The sequence below is a fragment of the Aotus nancymaae genome, unplaced genomic scaffold (genome assembly GCF_030222135.1).
Source record: "Aotus nancymaae isolate 86718 unplaced genomic scaffold, 86718_ANA_hifiasm-v0.15.2.pri h1tg000077l, whole genome shotgun sequence".
Taxonomy (NCBI): Eukaryota; Metazoa; Chordata; class Mammalia; order Primates; family Aotidae; genus Aotus; species Aotus nancymaae.
The window spans coordinates 7,009,143-7,026,651 of NW_026988492.1; the positions used below are offsets into that span (position 1 = coordinate 7,009,143).

General features: G+C 42.2%; 1 pseudogene; it reads right to left on the reverse strand.

Annotated features, from left to right (window-relative positions):
* Window positions 1-1,206: 1,206 nt before the first annotated feature.
* On the reverse strand, window positions 1,207-14,038 carry LOC105732164 (small ribosomal subunit protein uS2-like; annotated as a pseudogene).
* Window positions 14,039-17,509: the final 3,471 nt, after the last annotated feature.

Below are 17,509 nucleotides of genomic sequence, written 5' to 3' on the forward strand. Positions count from 1 at the left end.
CAGCTTTATATTAGGGAAATCTTCCTGTTGGAAAATTTCACAGCTTGCAGTTTGAACCCTAAACACAGCTCAAGAAAAAGGTGATGGAATTAGAGTAGCATTTGCATACCAGACTTCATTGATCTCTAAATTCCAAGCATTTACTATGGAATGACCTGGATGGAAATGATATAGACATAAGAAATATAAATACATGTTCTGAGGAAGTGCAGATTATTGGAAAGGATGTAGACTTTAGAGGTCGTCAGACACAGGGTCAAGCTCCAACTCTGTCACTTACAAGTGGCACAACCTGAAGCTAGTTTTTAACTTCTCTGAGTCTGTTCTTTCAGTGGAATATGAGGATCATAGCGCCTATCTTGCAGAGTTTGTTGTTGGGAGAACTAAGCAATAAAAAGTACAAAAGCACCAAGCACAGTGCCTGGTACACAGTAGATGCCCGTTCATCATGTTGACTTGGGCGCTAGGGCAAAAGAAAATCAGATTGGAGTGAAAATGGGAAAATGTCGAGTGAAAAAACAAATCTTTTTTTTTTTGAGATCGAGGCTCACTTTGTTGCCCAGGCTGGAGTGCAGTGGCGCAATCTCTGCTCACTGCAACTTCTGCCTTTCAGGTTCAAGCAATTCTCCTGCCTCAGCCTCCCAAGTAGCTGGGATTACAGCATGTGCCACCACGCCCAGCTAATTTCTGTATTTTTAGTAAAGACAGGGTTTTGCCATGTTGCCCAGGCTGGTCTCGAACTCCTGGGTTCAAGCAATCCACTCACTTAAGCCTCCCAAAGTGCTGAGATTATAGGTGTGAGCCACTGCGCCCGGCTGAAAAAAAGTTTTAAAAAATTAGCTCCGCATAGTGGCCTATGCCTATAGTCTCAGCTATTTGGGAAGGTGAGGCAGGAGAGTCACTTGAGCCCAGGAATTTGAGGCTGCAGTGAGCTGTGATTGTGCCACTGCACCCCAGTCTGGGCGACAGAATGAGACCCTGTCTGTACAAAAATTTAAAAAATCTTTATATAAGATATTTATGCTTATAATGAATTAAAAATACATATTCTTACACGTAGTAAAAAGTGAGCATGCTTCTCTTTACCTCTTCTCTATTAATCCCTCTCCCCAGGGAAAACCACTTCTTTTTTTTATTCTTAGAAACTGATGTTTATTTTCCATCAACCTTACTTCCATGTTGCTTAAGAGCCGGTACAAGAACAGCTTAAGACCATTCAGTGGTTGCTCCGACACATTCAGTGGACTGAGCAGTGGGAGCTGCAGACCAGTCTTCCGTGGCAGACTGAGTGCTCCAGTCTTCAGCGGGGAACTGCTGAATAGGCACAGAAGGTACCTGCACGCTGTCAGACCAGTCTGCAACCTCAGGCCGAGTAGCAGTCAACTCAGAAGCTGGAGCAGTCCATTCACCCTGAAATTCCTCCTTGGTCACAGGCTTTTTAGCAGCAGCCTGCTCTTCTTTTTCAATCCCTTCAGAATCTCTGTAGAAGTAGAGATTAGGAATGACCTCCCATGGGTGTTCGTGGGAAATGGTACCACGCATGTGCGGAACTTCCCCAGCCAGCATCCACATCAAACCCACTGAGTGAGCTCCCGTGTTGTTGCATGGGATGGCAATGTTCACATAGCGCAGAGGAGAATCTGTGTGACACAGAGCAATGGTGGGAAGGTTAACATTAAGATGCCTCTGTGTGACACTGATGGTCAACCCTGGGCTCAGTAACCACATCAAGTGATTCTCCTGCTTCAGCCTCCTGAGTAGCTGGGATTACAGGCGTCTGCCCCCATGCCTGGCTAATTTTTGTATTTTTAGTAGAGACAGAGTCTCACCATGTTGGCCATGCTGGTCTCTAACTCCTAACGTCAAATGATCCACCAAGTCAAATACTGCATGTTCTCACTTATAAGTGGGAGCTGAGTCATGCGTATACATCGACAGAGTGTGTGCAGTGGTAAACATGAGAGACTGGGAAAAGTGGGAGGGTGGAGGAGGGTGAGCGATGAGAAATTATTTAATGAGTCCAATCCACACTCTTCAGGTGATGGAGGCACTCAAAGCCCAGACCTCACCACTATGCAATATAGCCATGTAATCAAACTATCCTTGTACCCCTGAAATTTATAAAAATAGGCTGGGTGTGGTGGCTCACACCTATAATCCCAACATTTTGGGAGGCTAAGTTGGGCAGATCACCTAAGGTAAGGAGTTCGAGGCCAGCCTGGCCAATGTAGTGAAATTCCATCTCTGCTAAAAAATACAAAAATTAGCCCGGTGTGGTGGTGCGTGCCTGTGGTCCCAGCTACTGGGGAGGCTAAGACAGGAGAATCACTTGAACCTGGAGGTGAAGGTTGCAGTGAGCGAAGATTGTGCCATTGCACTCCAATCTGGGCAACAGAGCGAGACTCTGTCTCAAAAGAAAAAAAAGTATACAAATAAAAGGAAAAAAAATGCTTGTTGTGGGGATGAAATAAATTAATGCAGATAGAGCCTCTAGAATGGTACTAGGGCATGTAACAAGTCATAATGAATCTGTCTGTTTTTAGTGAAGTTTTAAGTTCTTTTTAAACTTTATTACAAACAGTGCTACAATGAAGGTTTTTATACACATCTTTTTGAACACGTTTACTAATGTTTTTACAGGACAGAAGTCAGAATGAGGGATCGTGTCGGATATCCACACAAAATTAGAATGGACATTGCCTAATTGCCTTCCAAAAGTTGTATCTGTTTACCCTCCAGCCAAGAGTGTACAAAATGGTTCATATTCCCAGACTTTTGCCCAAACTGGATTTTATCATTTTGAAAAAAATTGTGCCCATCTAGTAACAATTGATCTTTGACACACTGAGTTACAGTATAAAGAGCACTTTACCCAAATGGCCCACAAGGCGACCTAACTGGGCAGAGGCCATACGTCACATATTTTAACATTTCAATAGAAAATTCTTACGATTACCCAACATCAAGGCTTACAAAATTCTTATATTTTCTCTCCATAGTGCTTCTATGTGTCTTTATTCTGAAGTGAGGGTATATGAAAATAAATGTTCCTTCCCTTGATTTCCTTCTTTTTAAATTCTACAGATGCTGAGAAATACTTGAGTGCTCAGAAGTCATGTTCTGCTTGCTGCAAGCATTTGATACCCTATCATTAAAATAAGAAATGGACTGTTATCCTCTGTCCTCTTCTGTGCATTTTCGTGTGTGTGTATATATATGTATATATTTTTAAAATGTATATATATGTATATATTTAAAATATATATATATATGTATTTTAAGAGTCTCACTCTGTCATCCAGGATGGAGTGCAGTGGTGTGATCGTGGCTCACTGCAGCCTCAATCTCTTGGACTCAAGTGATCCCCCCACCTAAAAAAAGAAAAAGAAAAAAAATATATATATACACACATATATATATATATGTGTGTATATATATATATTTGTAGAGACTGAGTCTTGCTATGTTGCCCAGGCTAGTTTCGAACTCCTCTGTGCAAGGGATCCTCCCACTTTGGCCTCCCAAAATGCTAGAATTGCAGGTGTGAGCCACCAAGCCCAGTCCTCTATTTTCTGAGACCTATCTTTCCAAAACTGGTCTCTAGGAGATGAGCAGCCAGATTGCAAAGGATTTAGCCTCTATGACAGACCCAAATTGGAGAGAAACAACTTGGAAACGCCAGGGTTAAACCAAATTAGTGTTCAAGGCCATGTTTCTGCGTTTTCACATTCTTGAGTTGGGAATCCACATTTGGCTGCTATGCAGTGGGAACTGTTGGGGAAGTTTTCTGGGCTGCCCTGTCTGCTCAAGAGGTTTCATTTGCCATCTTGTTCGCCCTCTGCTGGTTTTTCGAAAGAAGAACATGAATGGGAAGAATGGCTTTCTCTGATCCTGGGAGATATTTTCCTGGCTTATTTTTGTTCTGGGAAATCAGAATTCCAGTTGAACACTGTAACTATGAAAATGTTAAGAGAAGACATGTAGGTTTCAATGGAACAGATTAATTTGAATTACTGTAGGTGTTCAGAGATGGGGTATGGGAATAGGAAAAAACTCTGGCTTTACTTCTTTTTATCCATATCTTACTGTGTAGTTCTTCAGCTATGCATTTTCTGGTATGTATAACTGATATTACATCATATATTTAAAGAATAGAATGCATGTGAATCTTTATCAATATCTATGTCTATCTCTGTCTACATGAGCTATCTCCATCTATTAATATATCTGTAACTATTCTGGAACCTTGCTGAGCTGAAAGCTTCCTGAGAGACTGCAAAAGAACACGGGGATTGACCCCTTCCACTTACAACCAGACCCCTCAATCCAACAATCCAACCAAATATAATCGCGTGTTTTCCAAGCCCTAAAAGGCTTAAAAAAAAATTTTTTTTTTTTTTTGAGAAGAAATCTCGGTCTGTCACCCAGGCTGGAGTGAGTGGTGGATCTTGGTTCACTGCGAGTCCCAGGTTCAAGCAATCAAGCGATTCTCATGCCCAGCCTCCTGAGTAGCTGAGATTATACGCATGTGACACTACGCCTGGCTAATTTTTGTATTTTTAGTAGAGGTGGGGTTTTGCCATGTTGGCCAGGCTGGTCTCAAACTCCTGACCTCAGGTGATCCACCCTCCTCGGCCTCCCAAAGTGCTGGGATTATAGGCGTGAGCCACTGTGTCCAGCCAAAAAGGCCTCTTTTAATTTACAAGTTCTGTATAAGATTTATTCTAGGAAATCCTCAAAGCTTCTAGGCATTATAATGACACAGATTCATTGAAGAGTCCATAACTTCAAGAGTTCTGGCCTGCATGGGAAGTGGACACAAGACAGCAAAGCCCACACAGGGAGGTGACATCACACAGGGAGGTGAGGGCCTGGTCACCAGCCTCCTTTCTGAGCAGGTGGTGATGTTTTTCTTAGTCTGGCATTCTTTACATCCCTCTGGTCAGAATGATTGGCAGATGAGCCAAACCTGGCCACTTCTTTGCTGGGATTTTACGTGAATGCTGGAAGAGAGACGCTATCTCTTTTCTCTAGGGTCACACCTCTGAGTTATAAAGGTCTGAGCCTGTCTGTGATACTCATCTATTCTCACTGACTTTATGGTGGACGCCCAGGGGAATGGGCATGCAGAGTAGATACAACTGAAATGTGTTTTGAGGTAGAATCTGCTGGAGGATTGAATCAGAGGCAAGAGACATGCAAAAGGAAGAGTCAAGAATAACTTCTAGATTTCTAAATGAGTTCCTGGATGAATGTGTTGCCATTTGTTAAAATGGGAGGAGAACCAGGAGTGGGATTGGAGATGAAGCCAGAGCTTGGCGGTGACAATAGGGAGTTCTGTTTTGGACATATGGACTTTGAGATGCTGTGAGATAGCCAAGTGGAAATGTCAAGTGTGTAGTTATATATGTGACTTTCGAGAAAGGGAAAAAGATTTGAGCTGGAAGTATTAATTTAGAAGCTGTGACATAAACTGTATGTAAAGATATTGGAGTGGATAAGAATATTTAGGTATAGAGGATATTAAAAAGAGGGCCCAGGACCAAGTTTTGAGGAGAATCAAATTTTGCTGATTGAGTAGAGAAGAAGAACTTAACACAAGAGAGGCTGGTAAAGTGGGGAAAAGTGGAATCAGAATAGGGTGCCGCAGAATTGGAGAGATGAGGGTGTCAGAAAGGAGAGAGTGGTCAACTCAATCAAAAGCTGATGAGAATTAGAGAAAGTTGAGGTCAGAGACACATTCACTGGGCATGGCAGTATACACAGCATTGGTGAAGTTGACGACAGCATTTTTGGTACAGTAATGGGCATGAAAAGTAGTTTTGAGGCAGGAGAATAGGGTCTGGAGGCAGGGAGCCTAAGGCTAATTCATGCTGACTTCCTGGAATTAAATCAAAAGGAAACCCTCCCTACCTTTCCACATCCAAGTAACAAAAGGACAGAAGGCTACTCCCTTTGCAACTGCCTGCGCCTCTTGCTGCCTGGCAGATGGAAAATTGAAAGTACCTCTGATTGGTTGCTTTCCTCAACCAATCAGATGTTTGCATATGAGTGTAACTTTGTAACTTCACTTCAGCCTCTGATTGGTTGCTTTCTGCAACCAATCAGACTGATTGTGGGCCAACTCTTCCTTTGCATAGTAGTGTAACTTTGTAACTTTGCTTCAGCCTCTGATTGGTTGCTTTCCACAGCCAGTCGGATGTTTGCATAGGGTGTAACCTTTGTACCTTCAGTTCTGCTTCTGTTGGTTGCCTTCTGCAACCGTTCAGACTGATTGCAGGCCACTATTTCATTTGCATGGGACTGTACACCAAGTGGCCAATGGGAAACCGCTAGAGGGTATTTAAAGACCCAGAAAAAAATTCTATAACAGGACTCTTGAGCCCCTATGCTTGGCCTGCTCCCATCCTGTGGAGTGTACTTTTATTTTCAATAAATTTCTGCTTTCATTGCTTCATTCTTCCCTTGCTTTGTTTGTGTGTTTTGCCTAATTCTTTGTTCAAAATGCCAAGGACCTGGACACCCTCCTCTGATAACAGTTTGAAGAAGGTTAAAAAGGAATGATGGTGACCAGCAGTGCAGATGGCATTGTGGGTTCATGGGAAACTGATGACCCCTGCCCCTCACACACACAATGCACACACACACAGAGTACAGACAAGTAGCACAATCGACAGAGTATTTAAAAAATATTTTAGTGACTGTCATTGTGTCCTCTGGTGTAAAAATTCATTCAATAGGTCTTTGACTCCCAATCCATTAGAGCCTAGAATCATGAAGACTACAGCAAATACTGAGGGGTCCTTAGGTATAAAAGTGGGGGAGCTACTCTCCCTTCCCTCCTTGCTTCTCGCATTCATATACACTTTATTCAAATTATCCATGACAGTTACATTCTATAAAGTTTCTTCTAATGCTGAACTGGCGAACAATGAACTATTGCTCCAAGGGGAAAGACTAGATTATGTTCCTGTGAGCCTCTGGTTGTAATAATTTTTCTAAACAAAATGCCACCCTTGGCATTGTATAGGTTTGTTTGCCAACATCCTTGTAAAATAAGCCAGCCTCATCAGCATTGAAAACCTACTCTTGTACATAACCCTTTCCTGTATAACAGTTGGCAGATACTTTAAAAAATTCCTCTGCAGTCTCCTGATCTGCAGAACCTGTCTCACCTGCAAATTTAATGTTTCTTAGGCTCTGTTGCCTTTTGAAATGTGTAAGCCAGCCAGCACTAGCCCAGAAAAGTTTCACATTTTCCAACCCCTGGGTGTGATGGTTAATTTTATGTGCCAACTTGACTGGGCCTTGGGGTGCCCAGTTATTTGGTTAAGCATTATTTCTGGGAGTGTATGCGAGAGTCTTTCTGGATGAGATTAACATTTGAATCAATAGACTGAGTAAAGCAGATGATCCTATCTAATCTGTTAAAAGCCTGACTAGATTAAAACACTGAGTAAGAAAGAACTGTCTATCTCTGCCTCATTGTCTTCAAGCTTGAACAGTGGTAGTCTCTTGCCCTTGGGCTTGGACTAGAATTTAAGCCATTACATTTTTAAAACAGAACTTAGGTCATTGCTAATTCCTTATAATAAATCTGTGTCTCTATATATAGACACTATATATGCTATATATGAGATACATATACGATGTATATGCTACATAATGATATATATAGCAAGGATATATATATATATATGTATATCTTATTGGTTCTGTTTTTCTAGAGAACGCGAATCCACTGGGTAATGTGTCTACGAATTTATTGCTGGAGCAGCCTGATTTATAGGTCAGTGCATTTCTTTCTCCTTTTCCTGGATGTATTGTATTGTTGATTCATTCACATTGAATTCACAGCCAACAGCACTGTAACTCATGCCTGAATGAAGCTTATCTAACACATACATTTTCTCCATAAGGCGCATCACAGTCTTCTTGTTTTTAGGAATACTAGACAGCACTTCAGCATTACGCTTAGGGGCCATTTCAAACAGCAGAATCACCAACAAAAAGCATGGAAAGTGGGAAACATGGCACTAAATAGATTATGAAAATAATGCTTATTTATAGTATGTGATCTGAAACAGGAAGCGTTGCCTTCCTTGTTCAGCCTGAGCTGGGAACATGCAGAGAGGGCAACTGACATTTCTTGCCACCTCTGCACATGTCCTCAAATAACCATGAAAGTGCCATTGGTATTGATTTTAGGGTTATAAATAGATTTTAGCAAGTAAGCACATTTACAAATACAAAATCTATGAATGATGAAGATTGACTATGTTTTGGCATTGGAAAAACCAGTACCATATATTGAGTATCAGTTCAGCGTCTATACCAAAATTCTGTAGCAAGCCTGTAACATGTCATGTCTTTCCAGCTGGTGCTAGCATGTTATTTAGACCCATCTGTAATCCAGGTTCAAATTTTTCGCATTAGTTAGTAGAATATAATAAATTCCCTGTGAGGCTTTATGTGTTTTGCGATGGATTGAAGTAGCAGTAGACAGGAGTAGCCCTGTGGGGAAGGTAAGTCACCTGTTCATGCCATTCATTTGTGTCTTCAGGACCTACTTAATCCAGATTAGGTGTCTGACACTTCTGCTTGATAATGGACTGCTTCTGGGCATCTCAACTGTATAGAGAAGTGAATCAGGAAACAACCATTTTGTCATGGCCAGCCCAGTCACATTGTCCCCTCATGTCTCATAGCCAGGCATTCAGTTTCTACCTGGATCCAGTAGCAAGCCAACAGCTGTTTCCCAAAGTGGAAATTGTTACTAATGCAACACAGCATAGCTTTGTTCTAAAATCCTATTCTCCAATCAAGGTTAGCTTCAGCCTCCATATAGATTTCTCTTGCTGTGGGCCCTACTCAAAGGTGGCAACAGAAAATATTTTAGTTCACTTAGTACATGTGCTGCAGAAAGAGACCTAAAGTGAAATATAGATGGTCTTCAAAATCCACAAATTTCATCAAGTATTGTGCTGCTTTCTTTTTTAAATTTTAATTTAAATTTTTTGGAGACAGGGTCTTGCTCTGTTGCCCAGGATGGAGTGCAGTGGTGTGGGCATAGCTCACTGTAGCCTCAAACTACTGAGCTCAAGCAATCCTCCCTCTTCAGCCCTCCAAGTAACTAGGACAACAGGCATGTTACCACACCCAGATCATTTTTAAAATATTTTTGTAGAGATAGGGTATTGCTATGCTGTTCAGGCTGGCCTCAAACTTCTGGTCTCAAGCAATCCTCCTGCCTTGGCGTCCCAAGGCACTGGGACTTCCACTATGAGCCACCACACCTGGCCTTGTGCTTCTTTTGTAAGGGATATGCGTCTGCTAAAGTATGGAGAGTAATCCCATATTTTCATGACATTTTCTTTCCATACTTTAGCGGGCATATATCTTAGTTGGGCATCCAAGGAACTTCCTAATTCAAGTCCACCCATATAAATGTCATCAAAATAGTGAACAAGCAGGATATATAGTTGGTAAGAATATCAAGTTTTCAAAAAATTCCTTTGAATAAGGCAAGGGAGGAAAGGAGACTGATCGTGAAGGTGTCTGCTGTCCCTTCCAGGTAAAAGCATACTGTTTCTGGTTTTCTCTGTTTATTGAGTGGGAAGGGGAAAGCATTTTCTGGGTTAATAGCAGCACATACCACGTATCTGTGCCCGTGCTGCCTGGCTACCATAAAGAAATCCTATCCAGAAGAGCAGCTGTAATTAAAGTCATTTGTTAATTAGGCTTGGGTTAGTCCACTGTCTGTTTCTAAGACCAAATTCTCTTCTGCAAAGACTCTACAACTGACTGTAATGGGGGATATCATAGGTATAACCATGTCTTTATTGTTCAAAACTTTTAAGAAGACACCAATTCCTACAATTCTTCAGGAATGTGTTATTGTTTTTTTTTACTCTCTCAGTAACAAGGAAGAACACAAAGGGCTTCCACTTGGCCCCTTCCACCATGACTATCCTTTTTCTACAGGTCAGAAACAATGTGAGGATTTAGCCAGTTGATGAAGGCAAGAAGAAAGGAGATTAGCTATTAGCTGTGTCTGTCTCTTTTATTTAGAAAGCAAAAACTCACCCAGACACTTCACATGAAGTTGTTACTTCATGTCTAATTGACAAAATCTTGCCACTGATCTAGTTATGGAGGAAACTAGAAAATCAGGTATCTGTTTAACATTTTCAGTCTTGATAGTAGACAGCAAAGAAGAAAGCTTTGGGGAATGACATGTGGGTTTACCACAATTCCTTACAAGCCAGGGCCTTATCACAGCTTTGATACCCTGACCTTTGCTATCTCTTACTCCAGGGATCTGTTATTTTCTGGCTGCCACATGCATTCCATCTCTATGTGGCACAGCTATCAGAGAGCTTAGGGTTTTGTGGGGGATACAAGCAGTGCTGTAGGAAAGATTTTGCTGTTAAATTGCATTTTCTATTATTTTACTTTACCATCCCCCACCAATGAAAAAGCAGCAATGCCATCCAATGACACATTGTCCTCAGAAGAAGGGTGGATACAGCCTAGCAAAAAGCAATCACTATTTAGCTTTGAGCTTCAAAATATGATTTTGTTTTAGAGATAGGGTCTCATTCTGTCACCCAGGCTGGAATACAGTGATGCAATAATGGCTTGCTTCAGTTTTGAACTCCTGGGTTCAGGCAATCCTCCCACTTCAGCCTCCTGAGTAGCTAGGACTACAGGTGTGTACAATCACACCTGGACAATTTTTTATTTTTATTTTTTTTGGTAGAGATGAGATCTCACTCTGTTGTCCAGGCTGGTATTGAATTCCCGGCCTCAGGCAATCCCCTCAAAGTGCTGGGATTACAAGCATGACCCACTTCGCTCAGCCTCAAAATATGACTTTTGAACTCCTTAGCTACCGTATCAGCCTGAAAGCTGAACACTTTTATTTTTGATTGGGAGATAATACACATGCCTTAGAAAATCAAAGACTCAGAGCCTAGAAGATGGGAACACAGGTTTTATTAAAAATCAACTCTGTAATGTAAGTAAAAAACAGCAGTTCTTCCTGAGCCTAATAGAATAAACTTGTTGGATTAAACAAGTTGAGAATAAGTTAGGTGCCCAACAAGCCCCCTCCTCCCCTCCAGAGAAGCATGCCTGGGCTTTGCATTCCAGGGTGCTTGGCAAGCCTGTAGGGGAGACCCACATTGGGGATGGGGTGTCAGAGCAGTAGATGAACCATGGTTCAAGGCGTTGTCCAGGTAGATGGACGTGACTGCAGCTCTGTAGAGTCCTGCATGCCATGCAACGACATGAAAAAACAGGTCCAAGTTCCTGAACCCAGGGAGAAACTGGAGGCATCACTGCTCAGAGGAAGGGTATAGGATGGAAGGAAGCAGCCTGGATGAAGGTGAAGAATGAGTGGACCCAATGATTTCCCCAGAGGCCATGTCACAGGCCTGGGATATCAGCAACTGATGCCAGCCCTCAACACTTACAAACAGGTTGCATGTCCCTTCCTCTTCAGAGGCCAGAAAGAATTGGAGAAAGATTCATGGTCCAGATACTCCATCCTTTAATGTCAAGATGTTACCAAAGTCATCTGGAAACTTAGATTATATGCAGAGAGAAATCAGCTGAAAGGAAAATGGACAGGATATATTTACTCAAAAGAGACTGTTTCACTCCAGAAGGGATTCCTAGGTGGCCAGAATATGTGTTTTCTATTATGTATGGCTATGTGTCTCAACAGCTAGTTGAGTTTTACTACAGAAAGTAAAGAAAGCTACCTTTCCTACACATCCAAATTGTGGCTATTAATTTCATACAACCTTCACAAGCAGGGAAATTGAAAATTACCATGCAATGTGGTATGTGGTAAATAAAGGAATGATTTGAAAGCAGTAGGAATTGAGAAAGGAAGTATCTCACTTCTCGGGAAAAAAGAAAATAATTCAAATAGGAAATTATATTTGAGATGAGTTTTGAAGAATGAGAAGGTACATGCTAAACAGACAAGTGAGGAAAAATTGTTCCAAGCGAAGAAAACAGCCTGAAGACAGAGCCACAAAAGGGCAAGGTGTGTTCTGGGAAATGGCAAGACGTCAGGGTGAGTAGAACATGAGTTTTGCAGGGCAGAGTAGAAGATGAGGCCAGGGCCGGGAGGGGGGCATGCATTTGTGGTCCTAGCCCCTCGAGAGGCTAAGGCAGGAAGATCGCTTGAGCCCAGGAGTTCAGGGCTGCAGTGAGCTATGATCATGCCACTGCACTCCAGACTGGGTGACAAAGCAAGATCCTATTCCTACAAAAACTAGCCAGGCATGGTGGTGCACACCTGTAGTCCCAGCTACTTGGGAGGTGGGGGTGAGAGGATCTCTTAAACCCCAAAGTTGGAGACTGCAGTAAGCTAATGGCACCATTGCATTCCAGCCTGGGCAACAGAGTGAGACCTTGTCTCTAAGTAAAAAAAAAAAAAAAAAAAAAAAAAAATAAGAAAAATAATGAAAGTGTACATTGGATTTGGTTACAAGAAGATTATTAGTAACTCTACCAAAAGCATATTTTTAGGAGTGGTGGGGGCAGATGCCAGATTGGAGTGGGTTGAAGAATGAATAGGAGGTGAGAATTGAAGCCGGTAGAAGCAGTCAGCTCAAGGAGATTGGCTGTGAAGGGGTAAGATTTCCATTTTGGACGTATTGTGCTAGAGATGCCTTTGTGATGTTGAAGTGTAGCTGTCCAGAAAGTCACATATAAAAAAAACTGTAGCTAGGGAACATGTCTTGGATGCAAATATATATTTGGTTTGCAACAATGTATAAGTGGTTGCTGAAACTTGGGATTAGATGAACTCCCCAAGAACAACGTGAATAACAGCAGAAGACAGAATCAAAGGCAGAGCCTGGAAGATACAAACATTTAAGGGGCGGCCAAAGGCAGCAGAACCCTAAAAAGAGACCGATGACTAATTGTCAGAGATGTAGGAAGACAACCAGGAGAGCACGTGCTGGAAGCTGAGAAAGAGGAGAGTTTCAAGAAGTGCAAAGTGCTACTGATAAATCAGATGAATATTTAAACCGAATCATTGGCTTTAACTTTTTTTTTTTTTTTTGAGACAAAGTCTTGCTCTGTCACCCAAGCTGCGATCTTGGCTCACTGCAACCTCCGCCTCCCAGGTTCAGGTGGTTCTCATGTCTCAGCCTTCTGTGTAGCTGGGACTATAGGTGCCTGCCGCCACACCCAGCTAATTTTTATATTTTTAGTAGAGAAGGGGTTTCACCATGTTGGCGAGGCTGGTCTCAAACTCCTGACCTCAAGAGATCCACCCTCCTCAGCCTCCCAAGGTGCAGAGATTACAGCTGTGAGCCATCATGCCTGGCCTGAGCTGGGTTCTCTTGAACCCACCAATCATAGAGTCAGGGAGTCCCAGCAGCCGTCCATATGCAGATGGAAATGCAATGTCAGTGACTGAGCATGAGCAGCACAGTAAGATGCGTGAGAAGCTGGCCCAGACTGCCCTTTCCTTTATAGCTGTACCAGCATATCCCCCTCCAACTCACACATTTGGCCATCGAGGGCAAAGGAAGAGATACTGAACGAGGAGAAAAAGCCTGAACTCAGCTCATGGATAGATTAGTTTAGATTGTTGTGTGGGTGCAAGCTTAAAATGAATAGTAGATGCACTACAGTCACACTCGGGGAACTTTAAAAGACAGTGCTGAGTAATCCCAGGACTCTGGGAGGCTAAGGTTGGAGGATCACTTGACCCCAGGAGTTCAAGGCTGCAGTGAGCTATGATTGCACCACTGCACTCCAGTATGGGCAACAAGGTGAGATCCTGTCTCAAGGAAAACAAACAAAAAATGAATAAAGTGTTGAGAGAAAAATCTTTCCAATGGGTAGAGCCAGATGTGAGGGCGATCTGGCTGCGACATCTGTCACCCCACTGATCGCCAGGGTTGATTCGGCTGATCTGGCTGGCTAGGCGGGTGTCCCCTTCCTCCCTCACTGCTCCATGTGCATCCCTCCCAAAACTGCATGCTTGGTCAAAGAGGATGACCATCCCCGATAGAAGAGGACCGGTCTTCAGTCAAGGGTATACGAGTAGCTGTGCTCCCCTGCTAGAACCTCCAAACAAGCTCTCAAGGTCCAATGGGTAGAGCTTTGAGTATCACCTGATCATCCACTTTATGTAGAAGGAAAAGTAGCCCAAGGTGAGAATTTACAAGAGCTCACGGGTATGGTGAATAGCCTGGTTGGTTTGCCAGGGGACTGAAGCAAAAGGACTGAAAGATTGGATACGTGGAGGTCTAGAGTAGAGGTGTGTGAAATGACATTCCTGGTGGGTGTGACAATTTTTGTATGCATCTTTGCTGCTCCTCCTGTCAAAGATGAGGGTCTGTCTGCCCAACACTTAAATCTAGGTTGAGCCATGTGACTTTGGCCAGTGGGACTACAGACAAAGGATGCAAGCATAGGCTTGAAAAGTGCCTGAGCCTTGAGACTTGCCCTCCTTTGCTTCTAAGAACCCTTTGTCACTATGTGAAGAGCATACTCTGGCCTCTTGGAGGATGTCAGCATGTAAAGAGGGCCTCTGCCATCCCAGCTTTTCCAGTGGAAACCCCAATGCATGAGTGAGCCCCACTGGTACAACATGGAACAGAAGCAAGTCTTCCTAGCCATGGCCCATCCCAATCACCAGCCCACAGAATCAAGAGCAAATCAATGTTTGTTCAAAGCCATCATGTTTTGGGGTAGTTTATCATGCAGCAAAGGCAAACTGATAATGTAACTCTCTAGGCTTGGCTCTTAATCTGTCATTAGGATATGAAAAAACTCTCTTGCCAAAGACAGGCTTCAGAAATTTGCTTCTGATTCAGAAAAGCCAGGTGTGAGATTCAGAGCTGATGAACCTTTCTTCCGTCATACCTGCTCTCCCTTTCCTAGGATATTAAGCCCCATGTATCAGCCTAAGGGATGGAAGTCTGCAAGGAGATTTAAGAAATAAATGTAGGGAAAACATATTTGCTTCATGTTTTTCAAAATATTATTATTGAAATTGCTGAAGGCCAGGGAAACAGGTACTCATATACACAGCTAATGGTAGAATAAATCATATGGACATTTTGAAAGGCAAATTGGCAGTATTGGCAACAATTGAGCATGAACCTATTGTTTGTCCAAGTGATTCCATTTCCTCGTATCTGCTTTAGATGTGAAGAAACAGCTGTATAGAGAGGCCTGCACAGAGGTGTTATTTGCAACATTTTGATAGCAAAAAGTTGGAAACAGGAAAATAGTAATGTAAATGATGGCATGTCTATATTGTGAAACATTATGTTGCAATTAAGAAGGAAGTACCAGATAGAAAAGATATCCAAGATACACTCTGAAATGAATATACTGGCTGGGCGTGGTGGCTCAAGCCTGTAATCCCAGCACTTTGGGAGGCCGAGGCAGGCGGATCACTTGAGATTCAGGAGTTTGAGACCAGCCTGGCCAACATGACAAAACACTGTCTCTATTAAACATACACAAATTAGCCAGGCGTGGTGGTGCATGGCTATAATCCCAGCTACTCTGGAGGCTGAGGCAGGAGAATTGCTTGAAACTGGGAGGCAGAGGTTGCAGTGAGCCGAGATCGTGCCACTGCAGTCCAGATTGGGTGACAGAGTGAGACTCCGTCTCAAAAAAATAAATTAATTAATTAAATGAATATAGTTCCTAGCTAAGGAAATGCTAACTTCTATTATAGGTAAACATCAAAATCTCAAGGGCTTAACAATGGAAGTTTGTTTTTTACTCATAAAAATACAGTCTGCAGTAAAGGAGAGGGTAGGTCCATTCCTTGCAGTCACTCAGGGCCTTAGGCTGTCACCTTCCAGTCACATTTTCTAAGGTCTCTCTGGGCATTTGCTTCTGGCCAGCAGATGGAGAAGAATGGAAGAATTCCCTGTGGGAAATTGTTATGGGCCATTCCTAGAAGTGGCACTCATCATTTCTGCCTGCATTTCATTGGCCCAAATCAGTCACATGAACATGTCTAATTTCAGGGTAGCTGGGAAATGTAGTCTAGTTGTAAAGAAGCCAAAAGAGAAATGAATTTGGTGAACAGCCACAAACACTCTTAGAACTCATTCCCACACATATACTGCAGGTTTCCACAGATACATACATGCACACCTCAGAGATATTGCAGATGAGTTTCCTGACCACTCTAATAAAGCAAATATCACAATAAAGTGAACCACATGGATTTTTTGGTTTCTCAGTGCATATAAAAGTTATGTTTACACTATAGTCTACTAAATGTGCAATAGCATTATGTCTAAAAAATGGTACACACCTTAAATAAAAATACTTTATTGCTAAAAAAAAATGGTAATGATCATCTGAGCCTTCAGTGAGCTATACTCTTTTTGCTGGTGAAAGGTCTTGCCAAGATGCTAATGGCTTCTGACTGATCAGGGTGGCGGCTGCTGAAAGTTTGGGTGGCTGTAGTAGTTTATCCATTCACCCACCAAAGGACATCTTGGTTGCTTCCAAGTTCTGACAGTTATGAATAAAGCTGCCATAAACATTTGTGTGCAGGTTTTTGTATGGATATAAGTTTTCAACTCCTTCCATTAAATACCAAGAAGCACGGTTGCTGGATGTATGGTAAGAGCATGTGTAGTTTTGTGAGAAACCGCCAAACTGTCTTCTGAACTGCCTGTGCCATTTTGCATTCTCAGCAATGCATGAGAGTTCCTGTTGCTCCACATCCTCATGAGCATTTGGTGTTGTCAGTATTCTCGATTTTGGCCATTCTAATAGGTGTGTCGTAGTAGCTCATTATTGTTTTAATTTGCATTTCCCTGATGGTATATGATATGGGGCATCTTTTCATATGTTTATTTGCCATTTGTATATCCTCTTTGGTGTGGTGTCCATTAAGGTCTTGGGCCCATTTAAAAAATATTTTTAAAACATTTATTTATATTTTACTTTTATTTTTATTTTTAGAGATGGGTTCTTGTTATGCTGTCCAGGCTGGTCTCAAACTCTTAGCCTCAAGTGATCCTCCTGCTCAGCTTCCTGAGTAGCTGTAGGAGCATGCCACCATGCCTGACTCATTGGCCCATTTTTAAATCATGTTCGTGTTCTTATTGCTGAGGTTAACAGTTATTTGTGTATTTTAGATAACAGTCTTTCATCTGAAATGTCTTCTGCGTATATTTTCTTCCAATCTGTGGCTAGTCTTTTTATCCTCTTGACAGCAGACATTCTCTTTGACGAAAAATCAAAGGTAATACAATGGAGAAAGGTAGTCTTTTAAACAAAGAACGCTGAAGCAACTGGACATCTGTATGCAGAAAATGAATCCAGACACAGACCCTTCACTCTTCACAAAAAATAACTCAAAAAGAGTTACAGACCTAAGTGTAAAACACAAAACTATAAAGCTCTTAGAAGACAGCACAAGATAAAATCTGGATGACTCTGGACATTTTACGTGCAACACCAAAAGGCACAGTCCATGTAAGAAAGAATT